The sequence below is a fragment of the Muntiacus reevesi genome, chromosome 16 (assembly GCF_963930625.1).
Source record: "Muntiacus reevesi chromosome 16, mMunRee1.1, whole genome shotgun sequence".
NCBI classification, from domain to species: Eukaryota; Metazoa; Chordata; class Mammalia; order Artiodactyla; family Cervidae; genus Muntiacus; species Muntiacus reevesi.
In genome coordinates, this window is record NC_089264.1 from 19,457,046 (window position 1) to 19,479,080 (window position 22,035).

Consider the following 22,035-nt stretch of genomic DNA (forward strand, 5'->3'; position numbering starts at 1 on the left):
AATTTTCATTTCTGTGCTAACATTATTCATCTATTCTTGCATGTTGTCTACTTTTCCACTTAAAATCCTTAGGTTTTAGTTAAAAAAAAAAAATCCTGGTCTGATAATTCCAACATTCCTGCCATATCTGACTCTGGTTCTGATGCTAGTTTGGTCTCTTCAAATTCTGGGTTTCTTTGTTGTTTGTTTGTTTGTTTTAACCTTTTAGTATGCCTGGTAATTTTTTGTTGCAAGGTAGCCATGACGTACTCAGGAGAAGAAACTGCGGTAAACAGGCCTTTAGTAATATAGGGGCTTCCCTGGTGGCTCAGAGGGAAAAATCCACCTGCCAATGAAGGAGACGTGGGTTCTATCCCTCAGTCAGGAAGATCCCCTGGAGGAGGAAATGGCAGCCCCCTCCAGTATTCCTGCCTGGGAAATTCCATGGAGACAAGAGCCTTGTGGCTACAGTCCATGGGGTCATAAGAGTCAGATACTACTTAACAGTAATCAACAAATGTGGTAGTACAGTGTGGAGAAGCGGGAAGCATTCTAGAGTCATACGATTAGGTCTTATCTCAGTCTTTTGGTGAGTCTTTGCCCCTTGACTGTGAATTTCACTAGAGTTTGTCAGTCCCCTCTGCCCTCAGTTTTAAAAGAAGGATAGACTAGCTGGAGGAGTCTGGAGATGCATATTTCCCTTTCCCCCACATGGGAGGTTAGAGGGATCTGCAGTATTCTGAGCTCTGATGAAACAGTTTCCCTGAGGGGAGGCCTTGTCAAGAAGAACACAATGCTCTGGCATATTTCAAAAGTGTTCTTTTCCCTGCTCCTTTCAGAGGCAGAAGACAATTTTCCTCTAATGTTTCTATTAAATATATTATAAATATTTAAATATATTTAGTATTTACTTTAAGGCCCCGGTAGAGTTCCTGGAGGTAAAGTTCACAAAAATGTGCAGCCTGCCCACCCTCCATAGCTGGGCTTCCCTAATGACTTATCCCTATGATTTTTATTCACAGTGAAGCTCTAGCAGTTTGCTAAGTACAGGATTTTTTCTACCATGGCACTGGTTCCTGTGGCCATTTCTACTCATATACTTCTGCTCCAACAAGTTTACAGTTCTCAGAATCTGCCTGTTTATCTCCAATTTTGGAAGCAGTAGTTTGCCCTATGACCATACTTCTGATGGAACAAAGAACAGTTGTTGATTTTTCAGTTTGTTCAGCTTTTCACTTAGTAGGATGGCAAACTCCTCACATGCTGGACTAGAAATAAAAAATCTCAGTATTTTTCTTTTAGGATTTTAAAAAAACCTTTTATACCATATGTTATCCTAGAAATATATCAAGTCTTCTTTTGCAAATATGTATTGGGAAATAGTAGTGACAAATTCTGTGATCACAGTGAGCTGTTTTTCAAAAAAGGTTTTCACAATGTACAAATAAAGTTGTTAGAAGACACTAATGAAATAACCTTTAAGACCTATCAAAGAAGGTGTAGACTGACTAAGGTTTTATATATATTTAAAAAAACACTTGCCTTTTTCTAACTCTGATACCCATCAGATTTTATTCATATAGGTAATATAGTTATATATGTAATATAATTATAAAACAAGTTAAGGTTCTGGGTGAGAATATAATTAGCATGCTAAATTCACATTTATAATATTTTTGTCAGTGTGTATGTTTACAGAATGACCTGTGGTTTTTTGAAGTCACTGCTATCTACTATTTAAGAAATGATATACACGATTTTTTTAGGCATGGTATGATTTATATTTCCATGTACAAAACTAACCTTCAGTGAGTATGTTGTAAACTGAAATCTTGAAGTCTCAAGATTATTCCTAACTAGTACTAATCTCTGTTAAATTATATCCTGTTCATATATCAGTTTAAGAGGCGTTCTCTTAAGGATATTAGCCTGACTTCAAAGATGGTTTAATTTAGCATGTAATTAATATCTGAAAAAGTAGACTTTTGTATTCACTGAGTAAAGAAAATAAATCAGCAAATTTCTCTGAATTTCCTATACTCATCAACTTTGCATTCTTGTAGACAATCTGTCATTTTCAACTAGACTTTATTTCCTTTACTTACCAAAATGACTCATTGTTATCTCAGGTTTTTCAATAAGCTTGACATTTTCTTTAAAGATTAATCCAGGAACTCATCACTTTAGTAAATTGTACACAGCAAAAGGCAATTTTAGAACATTTTTCTTCAGGGATTAAAGACAAGTCAACTTTCTATCCTTTGTATTGGTGTGCAGAAATGAACTTCCTCTTAAGAACAAAATATACATCCTTAAGAGGTCTGAAAAGCAGAATTCTTTTTTTTCTTTCTACAACATCTATTCCCTCAAGGAATATTTAAAATTTGATTTATGGAAATAAGACCAAAATAATTTTACTCTCTGCTATTTCACGTTCTGATAAATATTGCATAAAGTATAAAAACAACCTGTAAGTAACCCTGAATTCAACCTTCAGAGTTCTGAAATATTTCTCATAAACATTCAAGCATTTGAATGAAATACTATTGCTTTTTCCTTGAAAGGAAATAACAAGGTCACTTACAAAATGCACTGAAACAAATACTTAGTTCATATCTGTGATATGCTGCAAGTAGTCATATGAAAGCGAAAGTTGCTCAGTTGTGTCCGACACTTTGCAACCCCAAATTCTCCAGGCCAGAATACTTGAGTGGAAGCCATTCCCTTCCCCAGGGGATCTTCCCAACCCAGGGATCAAACCCAGGTCTCCCGCATTGCAGGCAGATTCTTAATACTGGAGTGGATATCCTATCCCTTCTCCAGCGGATCTTCCTGACCCAGGAATCAAACCAGGGTCTCTTGCATTGCAGATGTATTCTTTACCAGCTGAACTACCAGGGAAGCCCATATGTATATTCAAATTCAAACTTCGAAGTTCAGTGAAATTTCAGAAAACATTATTTTGCCCAAGTTATTCATTCTATAGATGAGGAATCAGTAATAAACTTTCTGCCCAGCATCACATGAAAAGCTAAAGAACTCATTTAAAGTCTATAATGTATTTTTGCAATATCAAATATGTGTTAATCCTGTTTGACCTGTCTCAAAAATACATGCTATAAACATAGGAAGATGATATGCCTTGGAAGAAGATTAGAAAACAGACTTCCAAAACAGGTAAAATGAAAGTCACTCAGTCGTGTTTGACTCTTTGTGATCCCATTGACTACTGGACAGGGACAGTTTTCTATTTCTTTTCCAAAACAGGTAAAGTATATGAAAATGAATAATGAAGTCCATAAGAAGCTAGTTTACCTCTGTAGGTGACTGTAAACAGGCAAATGTAACAATGGCATCTTTAACAAGATCTTTTATCAAGAAACTATTGTAGCTCAAGAATTGTACCTTGGTACAGTTGTACCTTGCACAGAATTGTGCAGCCATTAAAACAGTTTCATTACCCCCCAAAAGAATCCCCATGCCCACTATCACTTAATTCCCATTTCCTCCCAATCTCCCCAGTCCTAGGCTTAAAAAAAAAAAAAAAAAAAAAAAAAAAGAATTGTACCTTGCTAATACCAGTATAAATTTTAAGAATTTCAAAGGATGCTTCATTAAGTTACACTGTGAAAGACTACTGGCTTCTCTTATCTGGCTATGTGGTCACATATAATTATGTCAATAAAAGATATTAAAAATCTTAAACCAACTCTCATTTTAGAAAGTTCTCTATATTTGGAAGAAAAGAAAAGAAAGAACTACTCTATCAGTTTATACTTCATTTTACTAGCATCAATTAGAATATTAACATTATGAGTTTTTATGCTACAAAAACTTTGGAATCAGAATTCTCCAAAAGTATGGGTCCACATTCAACAAATAGCTATTATGGGTTTCCAATGTTCGAGGTGCTATGCTAGGCAATGGTCATAACCCTTAAAAGAGAAACAGAGCTCCCAACATGAAACTTACAAATCACACTCAAATTCTACTGGACTTTGAGCCTTTAATGATAAAAACAATAATGAGAGAAAAATGCACTCAAACCACCATGAATTTATATCCCAGTCTCCCCCCCCACCAATTAATTAATAAAGAGGGTATTTCAAAACTTTGGGAAAACTTCATTGAAGAATCATCGATGTGTAATTATTTTTCCCTACGAAATAAATGTCAAGGATACTTGAGTTCATAACCAGTTTTCTGAAGGATATGACCTCATCTTGAGAGAAGAAGCTAAGAGATACTGAGAGCAGTGCCATTTCTCCTAGCTGGAAGGAAGCTGGTAACCACACAACTCAGAGAAAGGAAGCAGAAAGAACATATGCACTGCTCATCTTTTAGGAGGTTTTAGCTCCAAAAGTCTACTCATAAATTAGTTGTTTAAAATTTAAGGTAGCTTTTAAAATCCTGTTTGTATTTTAAAGTAGATTTTTAAACACATAAGATACCTTAAATACTATCCAACTATAATAACATCAGAAAGGAGTACAGTTGCCAGTATGTATGACATTTTAGCTACAAATGTTTCCTTGGTCCTAGAAACTCCCTGTATTTTGTGTCAAACAGAACACTGGTAGCCTTTTATAAAGGGAAAGCAGAAAAGTAAAATTATATTATTGCCCCTTTACTCACCATTTTATTCATATATATATATTCACCAAATATTTATTCAATGTCTACCACATGCAAGCCACCATTCTAGGTGCAGAAGCTATATGTGACCCAAACAATGCCCTTGTTCTCATAGAACGCACATCTTCTGGGAGGAGCAGAAAATAAATTAAAAGAAACTTTTCTGGTCACAACTCCTGGCTTGCAGGATCTTAGTTCCCCAAACAGGGATTGAACCTGTGCAGTGGAAACTCAGAGTCCTAACCCTTGGACCAACAGGAAATTCCCAAAATTTTTTTTTTTTTTAAAGCAGCAACGAGTGCTCTCGCAAGTGATGATAAACCTAATGAAAGGAAATCGGACAAGGTTAAGTGTGGTAGTTCTGTTAAATGGTTATGGGTTTGTTTTTCCTTTCGGCCACACCACATAGTATGTGGGATCTTAGTTTCTGAACCAAGGATCGAACCCATAACCCCTACAGAGGAAGTGCAGAGTCTTAAATACTGGATTTCCAGAAAAGTCCCTGAATTTTATTCCTGGAAAACTAACACTCTCAAGGAGAGATTAGAAATAAAGGAAGAATCAACATAAGTGGATACCTAAACAAACGCTGTTCCAAGGAAAGGAAATAGCAAGCACAAAAACCCAGAGGAAAGAGGATGCTCCTTTTGTTGATTGGACAGCAAGGAAGCCATGGCTATTAGAGTGAGGGAAAGAACTGGAAAGAAATGGAATCAGAAATGTAAATATCAGTTGAGACCTTGGAGGTTACCAAAAAACCCTGGCTTTACTCTGAGTTAAATAGGGGTTCATCAGTGGCTTTAAGCAGAGGTATGAGCTGACAATTTTAAAAAGATTAAACTTTGATTTCTGGATTTGGGTAAAACACCTTGGTAAGGTGAGGAAGGGAGGGCAAAGTCAGAAGCAGGGAGATCCATTAGGATGAGAAGGTTATATTCAAAATTAGACATGATAGTGGCTTGCAAGAGTGTGGAAATGGTGAAATGATAGGAAATGGGTCAGATTCTGGATATAGTTCAAAACTAGAGTCAACAGACTTTGTTGAGGGATTGAATATTTTTATCTGTCTTTTCATTCCCTCCTAAAAGCCCCACTTCCCTAACTTTGGGAAATAAAGATTTTTGGTTTTTTTTTTTAAGTTATCTAAAAAAGATGAACCATATTTATATCAGATATCTCATTAGCCAACACTGGATGAAATGTTGCTTCAATGCACCAATGTCTCCCAAGTTCTGAGGGAAAATTACTTTGAACATGGAATTCTATACACCATTATTTTATCAATTAGCTCTGAGGGAAAATTCAAGGCATTTTGGACATGCAAGGACTCAGTTTTCCTCCTACACACCATTTCTGGACAAAATAAATAAATTGGGGATGTAAATCAGTGAAAAGAAAAGGAAAAGAAAAAAAGAATAAAATACCGAGAAAGACATGGAACTAAAGCAATGGTGGACCTAACCAGGAGAATAATGAATGAAAACTAAATCAGAATAGAATAATCAGAGAGCACAGAGAAGAATGAGTTTAAATAGAAGGTATATTTCATTCACCAAGTGGTATAATTAAGAAACTTGAAAAATCATTGAGACAGATGAGAATTTTTAGTCGGCCCCATTTGACAGATGGGGAAGCTGATTCAGAGACGCTAAAGCTGCCATGTTGTGTAAGAACACACACAGCTTATAAGAAGGCAAGTCAGGATTCAAAAATAGATCTTCCTAACTCCAAAAACCAGACTGTTTGTGAATTCTCCGGTATTCCAGTGGTTAGGACATTATTCTTTCGCTGCCAAGGGCCCAGGTTTGATCCTGGTCAGGGAACTATGATACCATAAGCTGCACAGTGCAGCCAAAAAACAAAACAAAAAGAAATTGTTTGGTGGAATCCAACTGTTTAGGAGTTGCTTGATTTATCAGAAAAAAGGAGGCAAAGAACAGAGTCCAGGGAAAATATGGTGAATAGCTGAAAAAGCCAAGAAGGTGGAAGAGAAAGCTCATATAGGTGAGAACACCAAGGAGGAAGACATTTCAGGCACAAAGGAACAGAGTGAAAAAAAGAATAGGGTGAGGGCTTCCCTGGGGGCTCATTGGTAAAGGATCTACCTGCCTATCCAAGAAGCATTGTTTGATACCTGATTCAGAAGATTCCATGTGTCATGAAATAACTGGGCCTGCGCTCTAGAGTCCAGGGAGCCGAAACTCCTAAACACACGCCACAACTACTGAAGAGGCCCACACGCCCAGAGCCCACGCTCTGCAACAAGAGCCGCTGCAGTAGGAGGCCTGCGCACCACCACCCCACTCTCTGCAGCCAGAGAAAAGCCCGTGCAGCCATGAAGACCCAGCACAGCCAAAAATAAATAAATATTTTTTCAAATTAAAAAAAAAAGGGATGAGGGAAGCAGAAATGGAGAGAAGTCAAATGGCCATGGTAAAATATTCTATAGGGTTTAAGGATAAATTTGCAAATTGGAAGATGTCAAAGATAAATCAAAATGTATAGGGAAATTATTTAATCCAATATCTTGATTTCTTCCTTAGTAAAATGAGGATAATAATAGCACCAACAAAAATAGATGTGATGTAAGAATTGAATAAGATAACCTCTGAAAATCCCTAGTATGGTTCTTGACAGAATGTGAAGACCTTAGTTAACACTGACTATTACTAAAATGATAAATATCCTATTATTCAACTTGAGGCAATGGTCTTCACCTCTTTATGCCTCCATTTTTTTCTAGTTAATGCAACAGATAGTCTCTAAAGTTTCTGTTTCTTGTCAATAATAGTCTATGATTCTATCTTTGAAAATGAGCTACATTTTTTGCAAATCTGATGAATGATTTATTGACATATTGAAGTAAATGTGATGGGAGTACAGGGAGCAATATCTTATAAGTAGTGGGAGATGTCTCCAGTTTGAATAGCTAGATCTAAAATAGAAAAACATACTCAAACACATGCATACTCAAACACACACACACGCAAACAAAATTAAACCCACAATTAAAATTAAGTCCAGAACAATCTGTTAAAAGTTCAGAGAGAGGTAGATAATGTCTTGGATAATTTGTCACAAGGAGGAAAGAGTTTGAAACAAATCTTTTAAATGTCCATAGTTTGTAATAAAGCATTTATTCATCGAAAACTATATTTTCCTTGTTTATAACATGTTCTCCCCTCACCCTTTTAGGTCTTTTCCATGTTTAAAAATAGTTGCTTGCCATTTAGTTGTATGAATACCGCCATGCTATTATTATATTTTTTTCTAGAATTACCATTCCCTCTTTTTCCCCCTTTATCATGATTCTACCAGATAAAAAGGTATTTTCCTCTGTATTGTTGTAGACATAGGCTCTTTGTAAACAAAGTAGTTCTATACAAATATATCCAGTGATTTTGAAAAGCATCTCTATAGGATTGACCTATTTTCACAAATAAAATTGGAATAATGGGTAAGAAACAATTTTAAAACTGGAGAAAATGGCAGCTCTAGCTCCAATTATCTGTTCCCATGCACATATGCGGTAATATCATTAGAGCTGGTTAAATTGCCATAAAACCTTCCAAAAGTCTGAGTCAGCTTGGTTACGAAAGAGAGTGACACTCTTGAGAGCTTTGTCACCTCCAGTCCCTGGATACCAAAGCGCTTACTCACTTGTCCAGTTAAAAGCTACTATTTTAAGTTCAAAGTAGAAAGCTCCTTTTGGGTGGTAATGGTAGTTTAAAATAAACAATCTAGAGGTTGGGGGGTGAGGGGAGGAAGCCTGCTTTAAGTATCTACTCTATTTCCCCTCCAGGCACATTTTACCACAATCAGTTCTTTCTTATTTTCTATCAATATTCATGACCCAGGTCATTAAACAGTTTGTGAGATACAGATCACCCCTTCTCCCACTGTTGCATCACTGGTGTTCAGAATTCTGGAACTGTGTGTGTAAACATGAAAGCCATGTGTGCTTGACCACATGGGAAGGCATCATTATGACCTAGGACTCCTACGCTAGAGGGAACACCCTGGCCAATTTTAACATCACCACACCAGCTGTTTGTTTTATGTGTGAGCGCCTATGTGATTCCTCAACTGTCTTCTAAGGAACCATATAAAAGTAGTTTCTATAAAAGACCCTGGGGATTTTACACTGTCACAATATTTGGGAAAATGTATAACATCAATTTTTAAAAAATTTTATATTTGCAGACAGTTTTACTAAATCATTCCTACCAAAGAGGAATTAACTCAGAAGTCCAAAAACTTTTTGAATGAGAGAAAACACACATGCATGTGCAAACACATGCTCTCAATAGTTGTTGGAAAGAGAAAACAACCTAAATTCCCACACTGCATCTTCCTAGGTATCTTTCACATTTGATCTACCATTTTAACCTTATATAATACAGAGACAATTGCTATTTATCTCACTTTCATGAAGGAAGCACATCTATTGAATAAATGTTTACTGAATGCTTGAAGCTTCAAGTGAAACAAAAATACAAAGTTATATTTAATCCTTTTCTTAGCAGAAATGAATCAACTTATAACCTTTATCAAATTCTGAGCAGATTCAGCTTATAACCAGATATAACTTACTGTCCATAAAGGTACAAGAAGAGAGGAAAATGGTAATGTTCTAACATAGGCTAAGATCCTCCTTATGAAAGCTCAAGAGTGTTCAGACATGGTACTGCTTTTAGTAAGAAAGTTTACGCATAAGTACTTTGACACAAACTTTCACTATTTGGATCAAGGGCAATTAAAATAAATACACCATCTTCAGGTCAAAACAATGATAAGCATGCAAATAAAAAAAAGAAAGTAATTTTTAAAGCTTATAATCTAAATTCACTAAATCTTAATGTATTAGAAAAGTATAATAAGTTATAACCACTAAATAAGTTATATATCTTCAAATTTAGAAGGAAATTTTACTCAGCAAAAAAAAATGAAAAATGTCTATTCTCAGATTTCCTTATGTTGGTTAAATTAGTCACTCTCTTGATAACTTCTTCTAAAAGACAGCACATCCAGCTGTTAAACAGTTCAAATTTAATTTCTAAATCTCATAGGTAAATAATAGACTTGGAAGACATAACCTCTAAATTATTCCATACCTAAACTTCTTATACCAAACATTCCTTGGTGTTTGGTTTATATCTTGGGGAGAAAATTCTTTATTTTGAAAAGTTAAATTCCTCCCATTTACAGTACCACATTTCAAAGATTCTGATCATTCCTCTTTTTAGAAAGATAGTGTGATTAGAAAAAAAATTCTATGAAAGAAGAGTTCAAACAGCCCAACTTTTTAAGTAACTACAAGTTTATTTTTTTGATGATCTAATTTCAATTCTTTTTAGGCAAGCTTTCTATTTTTGGATAATCAGTGATGACATCCATCAAAAAAGATCCTAAAATTCCAACCAAAAAAGGACTGAAAATTTACTCATATTTAAAAAATTCCAACCAGTCAATTTACAATTTACAATGGGGGAAAAAAAAAAAAAGCACCAGGAAACATATGTCAGGTACCCAGGATGAGACACAAATTCTTGGTGTTTTAATTATTTTTGACTTGAGACTTTAAAAAAATGGTAAGTATAAATGGAAAATTCTTAAAAGCAATATGGGAAAAGAAGAACAATTCCCTAAGTATTGAAATCTAACTTAAAGGAGAAATACCATGTCTTGATATGTAACTTAAGATGGAAGAGGGCTGAGGGAGGTGTGATAATGGGAAATTTAAGAGGGAGGTGAGAAAGGACAGTGGTGGGTACAAGTGAACTGGATATGGAGGATGATCAAACAACCGTTTTCCTGATTATTCTGTGGTCACAGAGTTGCCAAGTCAGTTTACCAATTCTCTCGCATCTGAAGTTGCTTACAAATAACAAAATATTAAAAAAAAAAAAAAAAAAAAAAAAAAAGCATTTGTGAGACTGGGTGGCAGGCATGTGCATTTCTGTCACAAGTGGCAGAAGTAAATTACAACCAGAACCAAGACACAATTTACCCACATTTCGAAAACACACACACAAAAAAAGTTTCGCATAACGGATTCCGTTTGCTGCAGGAGGGGGAGGGGAAAAGAAGAGCGTAATCCTATATTAAGGCACAGCCTTTGAGGCTCCGGTAAGCTGCATATTGGGTAGTTCCAGACCTAGACTTCGGTGAACTTTGATGCAGGACCCCATCAGAGCCAGACAACGGCTGCTCCACTATGAATAAAGTTGCTTGATTCCTCCGCGCCCACGGACACACAAAGCCTGTACTCTCAGCTGTTACATAAGTCTCTGGAATCCCTGGATGGTGTTTGTAAATAGCGCTGCCATGCGCACGGAACCCACGTGTCAAATGTTGATGTGACCGCGTGTAATCGCAAGGCGAGAAAGTGTCAACAAGCTCCAAAGAGAAACCTCCTATTTCTTTGGCCCTAAAAAAGGAGCATGTGAATGTCAAGGAATTATTTCTAAAGGAGGTTATTTTTCTCTCTCCCTCCAACCCCTGCCCGCTGCAAAAAAAAAAAAAAAAGAGTAGTGGTCAGAAGAACTGGAGGAAATGACCAATCTCCATCACATTTCTTTTCTTCTTTAAGTAGCTCCTGACCTAGGACATGATCAAAATTAACTCCCTGCCTAATTAAATTTAGGGCAAGTTTTGTCATCTCAACAGGGCATTCTGAATGCACTTTCTACCTCCTCTCAAGACTTCTTGTTTTTCTTATTATGAAAGATAGCATTACACAACAGCTACTAAGACACTAAGTAGGCAAACTGTTTGCAAAGTAACAATTCTACATCCAAATAAAATTACAATATGATCCTTTCAGAGGAAAGTATCCAATAACTTCATCTGAGTGTACAGAAATACAATTTAGTTTTCCACCTGTCTTCTTCTTTTAAATTTCACCCTCACTATACTCATTGTAACTTTTACATGAGTTTGTGAACAGAAAACAAACTCTATTCCTTAAGGAGGGTAAATTCTTACCAATATTAGAGGAAAATGACAATGTCAACAACCAACCTCTTTATTCCCACATATGAAGTTTCCCATAATCTTCAGGATTACTTGAAACATGACAAGTTATAACAATGCAAAAATACTGATGCAAATTGTCAGTAGTAAATTAAACTATTAAAAAAAAAATACTGACTTCAGCAAAACCTCATATATGTTCTTCAGTCATTTTAAAATACCATGTCCTATATCTTCTATATGCTTGATTTAAAATGTTGTTTCAATATATTGAAATTTTACTTCCCTAAGGTTAACCAAATGTCCTTTCTAATTTTGATTTCTGGTAGAAATACATTAATTATGTCATAGTTATTTTATCTTTGTAAGCTATTAGTAAAATGTCTACTAGCTTTCTTTTTGGTCAATATGTTTTTCTCCAAGCTATAATGTGGTAGATAATTCAAAAATTAAAATACAACTTTGTTTTCATTTCAGTGTTATATATAGTATAACTTCACAGGAGGAAAAAAAAAACATTTACGTGAGTAGATTACAATAAAGATAGATGAAATCTAGATTGCAAAGTTTAGAATGCATGCTTTCTTGCTGAACTGTACCTGCTTCTCCTTTTACAAAAATAATTTATGTGGTGAGTATTTTTAGGTTGGAAGATTTGTTCTTCCTTCATGCTTTTAAAAATTTTTCCTGTTTTAACAAGAAATAATTGACATACATCATTGTATGTTCTTCCCTCATGTTTGAAAGTATCCATTTATGGTATTTTTTCCCTTTTATTAGTTATGTTTGGCACATGAAAATATGAACATAAAGTAAATTAATATCCTAGTAACTGAATTCACTTTTTTAGAGGCTCACTCTAATTTTATGAACTATCACTGTATTTGCAGAAATGATTCCTTGTTCTGTTATGATGTACACAGTAAGACAAACAAAAAGCTAATAGTGATCCAAACTAATTAGTGGGAGTCCAAAAGTAATCCTTTTAATACAAAAATCATGAAAGGTTATAAAAGAACTGACAGAATGTTATAGCCAATGGCAAATACGAAAATTCTGTGACTTCAAAGTAAGAAACTTCAAACAAAAATGGAAAAAGTGCTGAAAGAACAAACATTAAAAAATAAATTAATAGGAACAAGACAGTGGGTTAGGGATGGAATCTGGGTGTGGTGTCATTGCATTATTTTTAGATTCTTGTGCTTTACTTTAGAATCAGCACAGCTAATAATTAAGGTATTTTTAAAATAATAATTAAGTACTCTTGTTTCTCAATGCAGGGAGGAGTGAAAAATAGGAGAAATAACTCAGAGAAGATCACATTATATCCTCTAGGCTTCATTATTACTACTGAAGCCTTTTTTCTTATCCATTGCTAGATTTTAAAAAAAAATCAATTTGAGGAGAAATAATAAAAACTGAGAGTTGGGTGAATAGTTTCCATCAAAGTATAATCTAATCATAGAAATGATATTTAATACTCTATCAAGAAAAAGACATGATGAGGCAAGTTTTAGCAATAACTAATGAATCATGACAATAGTAATTAAAATTATTATTACTTTGTGACATCCACAAATTTAATAAATCTCAAAACTGCAAAAGCAGCAAATGAAAGGCTTCAACACCATGTATGGTATACCTTTGTGGGAGATCTACTGTCTATGTTTGACCATGGGCAAGTATGTTCTCTCTGAAGAGAGCAGTCATTCCATCAGCAAATATCCACAGCCCACTGTTTTTCTTTTGAAAATAGTGTATCCTTCATGGGCTTCTCTGATAGCTCAGTTGGTAAAGAATCTGCCTGAATTCGCAGGAGACCCTGGTTCAATTCCTGTATCGGGAAGATGCGCTGGAAGGGATAGGCTGCCCACTCCAGTATTCATGGGCTTCCCTGGTGGCTCAGCTGGTAAAGAATCCACCTGCATGGGGGAGACCTGGGTTTTTGATCCCTGGGTTGGGAAAATCTCCTGAAGAAGGCAAAGGCTACCCACTCCAGTATTCTGGCCTGGAGAATTCCATGGACTGTATAGTCTATGGGGTCACAAAGAGCTGGACACGACTGAGCAGCTTTGACTTCCACTTTAGAAAAGCAAAGATGGAATATTACACTCAAATTCAGTGAATAGCTTTTTGAATATAATAAAAATAGCATGAAAAGCTACTATCAGCTGAGGTGGTTCATAAAGTGTCACAAGAAATAAGAGATGGTAGAAGCAAATAAGCTACTCATCTCTCCCATAAGAAAGATCAGACCTATATTCTACCTTATTGCTTTCCATAACAGTCACTGGATATGGAACAACAGACTGATTCCAAATTGGGAAAGGAGTACATCAAGGCTTATATTGTCACCCTGCTTATTTAACTTATATGTAGAGTACATCATGAGAAATGCTGGGCTGGATGAAGCACAAACTGTGATCAAGACTGCCAGGAGAAATATCAATAACCTCAGATATGTAGATGACACCACCCTTATAGCAGAAAGTGAAGAAGATCTAGAGTCTCTTGATGAAAGTGAAAGAGGAGAGTGAAAAAGTTGGCTTAAAACTCAACATTCAGAAAACTAAGATCAGGGCATCTGGTCCCATCACTTCATGGCAAATAGATGGCGAAACAATGGAAACAGTGACAGACTTTATTTTGGGGGGCTCCAAAATCACTGCAGATGGTGACTGCAGCCATGAAATTAAAAGACACTTGCTCCTTGGAAGAAAAGCTATGACCAACCTAGGCAGTATATTAAAAAGCAGAGACATTACTTTGCCAACAAAGGTCCATCTAGTCAAGGCTATGGCTTTTCTGGTAGTCATGTATGGATTTGTGAGAGTTGGACTATAAAGAAAACTGAGCACTGAAGACTTGATGCTTTTGAACTGTGGTGTTGGAGAAGACTCTTGAGAGTCCCTTAGACAGAAAGAAGATCCAACCAGTCAATCCCAAAGGAAATCAGTCCTGAATATTCACTGGAAGGACTGAGGCTGAGGCTGAAACTTCAATACTTTGGCCACCTGATGCGGAGAACTGACTCATTTGAAAAGACCCTGATGCTGGGAAAGATTGAAGGCAGGAGGAGAAGGGGATGACAGAGGATGAGATGGTTGGATGGCATCACCAACTCAATGGACATGAGTTTGAGCAAGCTCTGGGAGTTGGTGATGGACAGGGAGGCCTGGTGTGCTGCAGTCCATAGGGTTGCAAAGAGACAGACATGGCTGAGCGACTGAACTGAACTGAACAATCACTATGTCAACTTCTTGACAGGTTAAAAGTTTCTAACAATAGTGTCTAACATGAACCTGGCACAAATATACAACAAACCTACCAGTAAATGTTATAATCATATTCTTAAAAGGTATCTCTGGGTCATCTCTATAGCTATTCCTTGAAAAAGTAATGATTACAGTAATTACATGAAGCCAAGACATGTCCTCATTGAGTATAACAACAAGCGCACATTATTAAAGCTGAATGTTTCAAGATCATTGGCTCTTCCCCCAGAGCTGTTAACAGTCATGCTGCCAAGGTAAGGGTCCCAACTGGCATCATTCTCAACAGAATAAAAGGGAACAAAGTACTGCTTACCAAGAAGAATGTTTGGTATCTAGAAGTATATAAAGTTAGAAATTAAAATAAAGTAAACCCCAAATAATTCCTGTGTGTCAAAAATAATGTCCTAATTTCATAGGGGCTATTCCTAAAAATCTGAACTCATTTTACCATTAACAATCTGTAAAATTTTGTTGGTTTTGTAAAGACTGGCTATATGTAGCAAAACATGGAGAGCCATCAATGTTCAGATTCTTTTCCCCACTTGTCTTGGCATCACAAAGACTTCTGTAGACCAGTTTCTTTTCTCAAACTTATTTCACATGTATGTTGTTAATAATGCTGCTATGAATATTCAGGCACAAGTTTTGTATAGATAATTGCATGCATTTTAAGTCTCCTTTTATGACTTTCTCTACACAGCCTATGTTACTGAAACATGTTTATTATTAGTGGTGGTATAGTATAGTGATTAAAAGACTGACTCCAGAGACAGACTGCTTAAATTAAAATCCTAACTAAGACATGTACTGGCTGTATGAACTTGGGCAAGTTATTTAATCTCACTGTGCATTAGTTTCCTCTCCAGAGATAGGGATAACACCACCACCACCTATCTCTAGAGTTGTGATGAGAATCAAATGATGTAACTTGAAATGTCATAAAACAGTAAAACAACTTAAAATATTTTTAGCAAAAAAACATTTGAGTAAACAAAAGCCTATATTCTGATACACATTTTAACAAGGCATGGTAGCACAAGCACATGATTGATGAAGTAAAACTGTGTTAAACTTCTGTTTTCAGAGGGGAAAATGTTTAAAATTATCTGATCATGTGATAAAATAGTATACAGAATGAAATATACACATACACAAACATTCCAGTCAAATCTGAGTAAGGCTGGTAGACTGCATCAATGTCAGTCTCATGACTGGGATATTAGACTATAGTTTTGAAAATGTTACCACTGGGGAATACTGGACAGAATGCCCATGTCCAATTATTAGTTCAAACAACTGCATGTGAATCTACAACTAGCTCAATAAAAGTTTCAATTTAAAAATATAAATTTACTAAACATCATTCAACTGTATGCTTATAATGGATGGCTTTTACGGAACAACTACCATGACCTGTAGAAGTTAACATTTAAGGAAAAAGCAGCATCATTACTTTCATCATCAGTATCACCAAAGACCTTTTACTTTGTTTTTCTCTTATGCATTGAGAAGAGATTACACATTTCCTAATTAAATTAGCTACTTCTACATTATTCATTATATCTTTCCCCCTCAGCCTTTATTTAGAGTAACTGACATATAATAACATTGTATACATTTAAAGTATACAATGTAACAATCTGTAATAGGTATATCTTGGGAAATGACTATCACAATAAGGTTAGTTAACATATCCATGACCTCACACAGTTATGAGCAACTTTCAAATATACAAAAGGGTACTGCTGGCTATAGTCACCACACTATGCTTTCAACCCAGCACTTATTCATTTTATAACTGGAAGTTAGTACCCTCTGAACATCTTCACCCCACCACGTCTGACCCCCAACAAATTAAACCTTGACTTAGTAGTATACCAATAGATTCTATTAGGGAATAAAAAGACATAGAAGATAAATCTTTTTTTAAAATTTATTTATTTTAATTGGAGGCTAATTCCTTTACAATATTGTAGTGGTTTTTGCCATACATTGACATGAATCAGCCAAGGGTATAAATGTGTTCCCCATCCGGAACCCCCCTCCCACCTCCCTCCCCATCCCATCCCTCTGGGTCATCCCAGTGCACCAGCCCCGAGCACCCTGTCTCATGCATTGAACCTGGACTGGCGATCTATTCCACATATGATAATATACATGTTTCAATGCTATTCTCAGAGCATAAATCTTTCAACAGACATAAATCTAACTTGAAAGAAACATCTATGGTATTTTTAGTGAAGCAATCACTCCATTTTATGTCCTAAATAGTCCTTCAAAACACTTCATACCAATTAACTCATCTTTTTACTTAATTCTCAGATGATCCAAAGCTTGAATTCAAGTCAGTTTGAGAAACAACCCTTAGCAAGTATAAAATATTGATTTCCAAATTCTTAATACTGAAGGTAGGTTGACATTATCACTGAATTTATTTTTACACAAAATATTGAAAATCCACCTACCATCTATTTATACTTCTTGAAATCTGGCGCATTTAACTGCATTTCATGACAAATGGAAAAGGTATAAATGAAACCTGATAGAATTTACTATTTTGGAATGGGCAACCAAAATATATTTTACTGAAAAAGTATTGTATGTCTATCTTGGGATTTTTTTTGCAATGCACAATTTAGGATAAGAACAATGCTGGAAATAAGCAAATACACATAATTCTTTTTGGCTGGTAGTCACACATGATTCAGGTGTATTGCTTTACCCTCTTCCTTTCTGAAACTCTTCTCTCCTACAACATACCAAACCAACAGATGCACTATGTAACCTTCTTAAATAATGCCCACAGTATTCACTGAGTTTTGGCAGTGAATCAAAGTAGAAATTGGAGATCTAGACCAAGTAAATACTGTATATTTGGCAAAATCACTTGTGGTGGTGTTCTTCAACACAGTTTCCAAGATAACCACCAGCTCTACTTGGCAACTTTACTCTCCCACAGTTAGGACTCCAATTGTAAAGCTGGCTTAAGAGATATTTTCTTGCTACTGGCTCTGGTGCCATTACTACTCCTAAGAACGAACTACTGTGCAGTGATGGCCTAATAGTTGAGAAAATGTTACTTTCATGAACCAACACTGACAGCTAGCTGATTCAAAGTTTTAACCTGTCTCCATGACTCAGAAAGATTAGAGTAGAACAGGCTGCATGGTTGTTTACAAAAGAAGTCTCTTCCTGGTGAAGATGGCTAGGTAAGACTAATAAATTCTTCTAACTAGCGACAACATCAACAACAAAGACAACAATTGAACTCTTGTGGTAGAAGGAATTAGGGCAGAGAAAAGCAGATTGAACACTTTCTAAATATTAGACATTCTAAAAACTGTCAAACATCTATAGCTTTTGAGAACATTTTATGGTAATTTCTTGAGAATTCATAAGAACATACTAACTTGGATTGGGGGCAGGATGAAAAATAAGAAGGTGCCAGGTGTTTCTGTGAATCATAAGAACTTCTTAATGAGTCAGCAAATAAGGAAATACATTTCAACAGTGACATCTGGCTTACGGCACTGTGTATGGGTGGAGCACTGGAGAAATTGATAGAGAAATTCTAACTCCAACAAGTGAAACCAAAACATTAACTCCAGTCTTTGTTATCTAATGTAAGTCTAGTGCCCAAACAGAACTCTGGAAGTCTGTCATAACAACTCCTGGGCAGCTGCATTTCACCTGCTGGGAGTGACACGGACCTGGCAATGTCTAGGTCCATGTGCCACTGAATCAAAATTCTATCAATCCTGTTGGCTCCTAGCATGGACCAGCAGGAGACCAGACCTAATTAGAGTCTTAAGAAGTTTGGTAAATGTGTGAATTTAAACAAGACAAGAGACTTCCCTTATTTCAAGTTAATTTCTCATTAACCATTAGCGTAATTTTTAAACATAAGCGAAACTATTGTAGTTTAAGAAAAAAAATCTATCATGTTATTCTCCACTATGACTCCACTAAAACTCAATTACCCAAAACAGGCCAAGCTGTGAAATTTTTGGTGAATCCAGGTAGCACTGACTTTCACAAATATGGTAAACAAAGAGCTGAGGTTATATCTTTCATTGTAAACTATTCCATAGTAATTCAAGTAATTTTTCTAAAAAAAGAGAAAGCATTTTTATTTGGATTGATGAATAATATGTACAGGTCCTTCTTATAATAATTGAAGTCCCTCATACAATATTCATTAGTAGTTACTTTCAGAAAAGAGTCTAAATTGGATTCTGGGAAAGAACAGGCCTTCATGGTCACATTCAAAATGATTAACCAATGTAGATATTCTTATTTATCAACATGAGCAGCAAATATTATATCTACTATTAGCTGAAAAGCCTGAAGACAGTATATACAACATTGGAAAAGTCCCCCCAAAGTAGTTAGATACTACTGTTGGCAAAAGGAAAGATATATTTTAATTCTGAATTGCTGGGATAATTAACCACAGTTTTCTCAACAGATAGTAAGCATTTCTTCTAAACTCTTTTAGTGTTTTCTTTATTATCTGAGGACAAATAAGAACAACCAAATGAGCTGTTTCTATTCCACAAAGATGAGTAACATGTCTCCCTTGTAATCATGCCTCTACGACGATTAAACTTAACTGCTTTCCAGAGATCAAAATGTAGAGTTACAAAGTGAACTACTAAGGACAAGTAGTTTTGGAGATGTGATTTATGGAGCAATGTCCATTATTGCATTTTTTCCCCATCCATCTTTTAATCGTACACAGGACTTCTAAACTTGTTTGACTTCCCAATCTTTCACTAACACTTCTCTGTTTAAGAGCATTGAAATATCAGTATTTATTATGTTGAAATGTATATTCTACTTCAAACCTATTATGAACCACACAAGCAAACAAGGAAAAGAATATAACTCCCCTCCAGTATTTCGACTTTCCATTAAAATGCAAATATAATGATTTCATTAGCCAGGCAACAATACCCACAGTCTTAAATCAAACCAAACCATAGCCAGTATCTTTCCTATATACATTTTCAAATGTCCCTAAGATAGAATCTTACTCTTATGTTGGATTATTGATTGATGAATACTTTTGGATTTGGATTTGCCATTATCTATCCCTGATTGGAGAAAGAAAAGCATGATGTATGATTCGAAATTTTAAACTGTGGCTGTATTCTACTCCCTAGACAGGCAAATATAAAAATATTTTACTAAATTTTAAACGACTGTAAAATGACCCCTTTTCAATTCCTAAACAGTATAAGGAGGAGAAAAACTCACTCAATACAATTAAAAGTATGTCATGAGGGCAATAGCCTGTAAATTTCACTTAAATTTCACATTCGACCTTCCCAGCAGTCTATCCAGCCCACACTTTATTTTGCCACAGATAGAAAACTCTCCATAGAAACTTAGCTTAGTGTCACTAGAAAAGCAGCCTCCATGAAAAAGATTCATCAAGAGTCATGTACGAGTGAAGGAAGGAGGAGTGAAGGAAGAAGGAGAAAAAGAAGAACGGGAAGAAACGGGAGGAGAAAAGGGAGACACAGAGAAAGGCAGAAAGATAAAAAGACCAGAGAACTGCGAAGAAAGAGCAATGTGGATGCGACTGTTAGAAATCTGCTCTCTGCGCCTCCGTTTCTCCCTGGGATTGGGTTTCATTTCTTTCTGCGCCCCTGACCTTGCAGTCTCCCAACTCTCCGCTCTCCCCCCGCGCCCGCCGCCTGCCCCCTCCCCGGGCCTGCGCCTGCCTTTGTGTCTGCCTGTCACTTACCGGGAACCCGACGAAGCGGATTCGGGAGAAGCACAAAGCCAGGACGCAGATTTGCCCACAAACGCTCTCACACACGTCCCCCCACGCTGGAAGGGACAGCCCATCGCAGAGCTGATGGACCTTGAGAAAAGTGGGGTTCGGGTCTTGGCTTGGGGAAGCCGAGAAACTCTTCTTTCCTCTCTCGGCTCCGCAGCGCTAACAAAACCCGCGGACTTCAGGAGGGGGAGAAGGAAAAAAAAAAAAACCAAAACAAAACCACAACAGCCCCCGACCGAGTGGACTCCTGTTCCACTCGCTGTGACACTCGCGGAGCGCGGCCCCCCGAAAAGGGGGCGCGGGGCCGGCAGAAGGGGGCGGACGCGAACGCACACTCAGACCCAGACCCCCAGCGGAGAAAAGGGTCGAAAGGCGCCCGGTCCGTGTGCTCCCCGGGGTGGGTGAGGATACTCCCGGGGCTCGTCTGCCTTCCCCCGAGGGCGCGGGTGGGGGAAGAGTCAAGGGGAAAGTCGTGCCCCCCGACAGCTGAACTAGTTTAGCAAGGAAAGCGGGGACAAAAATCACTTTCCGGGGCATAAAAGGCCGGGGAAAGCGGCCGGCCGGACTCACAAAGGTAAGTTTTCTGGCCGAGGAGGGCACGAGCATTCAGGAACAGGAGAGCGAGATCAGACAACTACAGGTTTAAAAGGGGGGTGGGGGGAATTAAAACTATATTTGTCAGCCATGTTGAAGAGGCTCCAGTAATTTGTGAAGCTTCCCTTCTTCCCTCTTGGTATTTGCGGGTGACACTGCAGGCTTGGCTCCCCAGTCCCCGTGAGCCCGAGAGAAAGCGGAGGGGAGAGGAAAGGGAGAGTTTCGCGGCATAAGAGAAGCGCTCTGACCTCGTTCTCGTCCCTCAGCCTTGCAGCAATCCAGCAGTTTGCAGTCGGGTCTCCTTTCTAACAAATCCTAAAGGGCAGCCATCTTGCTTCCTTCTGCTTCTCTACGAAAGCAGCCTAGCCTCCGCATCAATATTCATAAGGCAGTTTGACGTCTGTTCTCATCACTCGGCGGGGCTGGCGTCTCGGGGCGGCCGCGGCAAGGGGGCGGACGTGACTCGCATGCGAGCCGGGCCTGGGCGCGCGGCGCTCGCTAGGAGGAGGCGGCGGGGCCGCCCGAGCTCTCGCCGCTGCCGCCGCCGCCGCTCCCCGCCTCCTCCTCCTCCTCCGGCTTCTCCGCCTCCTCCGCCCCGCTTCCTCCTCCTCCTCCTCCTCCTCCTCCTGGCCGCCTCCTCCTTCCCCTCCGCCCCGGACACCGCCTTCTCCGCCCGGGCCTCCACCGCCGCCCCGGGGCTCTCGGCCCGGACTCCCCGGGAATTGGCTCCTCGCCCCGGGGCTCCCGGCACAAAAGCCGGAGGCACCTGGGGCCCGACGGAGGGGCGCG

General features: G+C 37.7%; 1 protein-coding gene across 4 annotated transcripts in view; it reads right to left on the reverse strand.

Annotated features, from left to right (window-relative positions):
- TET2 (tet methylcytosine dioxygenase 2) overlaps positions 1–21,778 on the reverse strand; it is a 130,211-nt gene extending 108,433 nt beyond the window's left edge. For 3 of the 4 annotated variants that reach the window (XR_010659390.1, XM_065907027.1, XM_065907026.1), the window contains exon 1: positions 21,495–21,778. The gene's annotated coding sequence lies outside the window, so the exon portion shown is untranslated. The remainder of the gene's footprint in view (positions 1–21,494) is intronic. The other variant, XM_065907024.1, reaches the window with a different exon arrangement.
- Between the last annotated feature and the right edge of the window lie 257 nt (positions 21,779–22,035).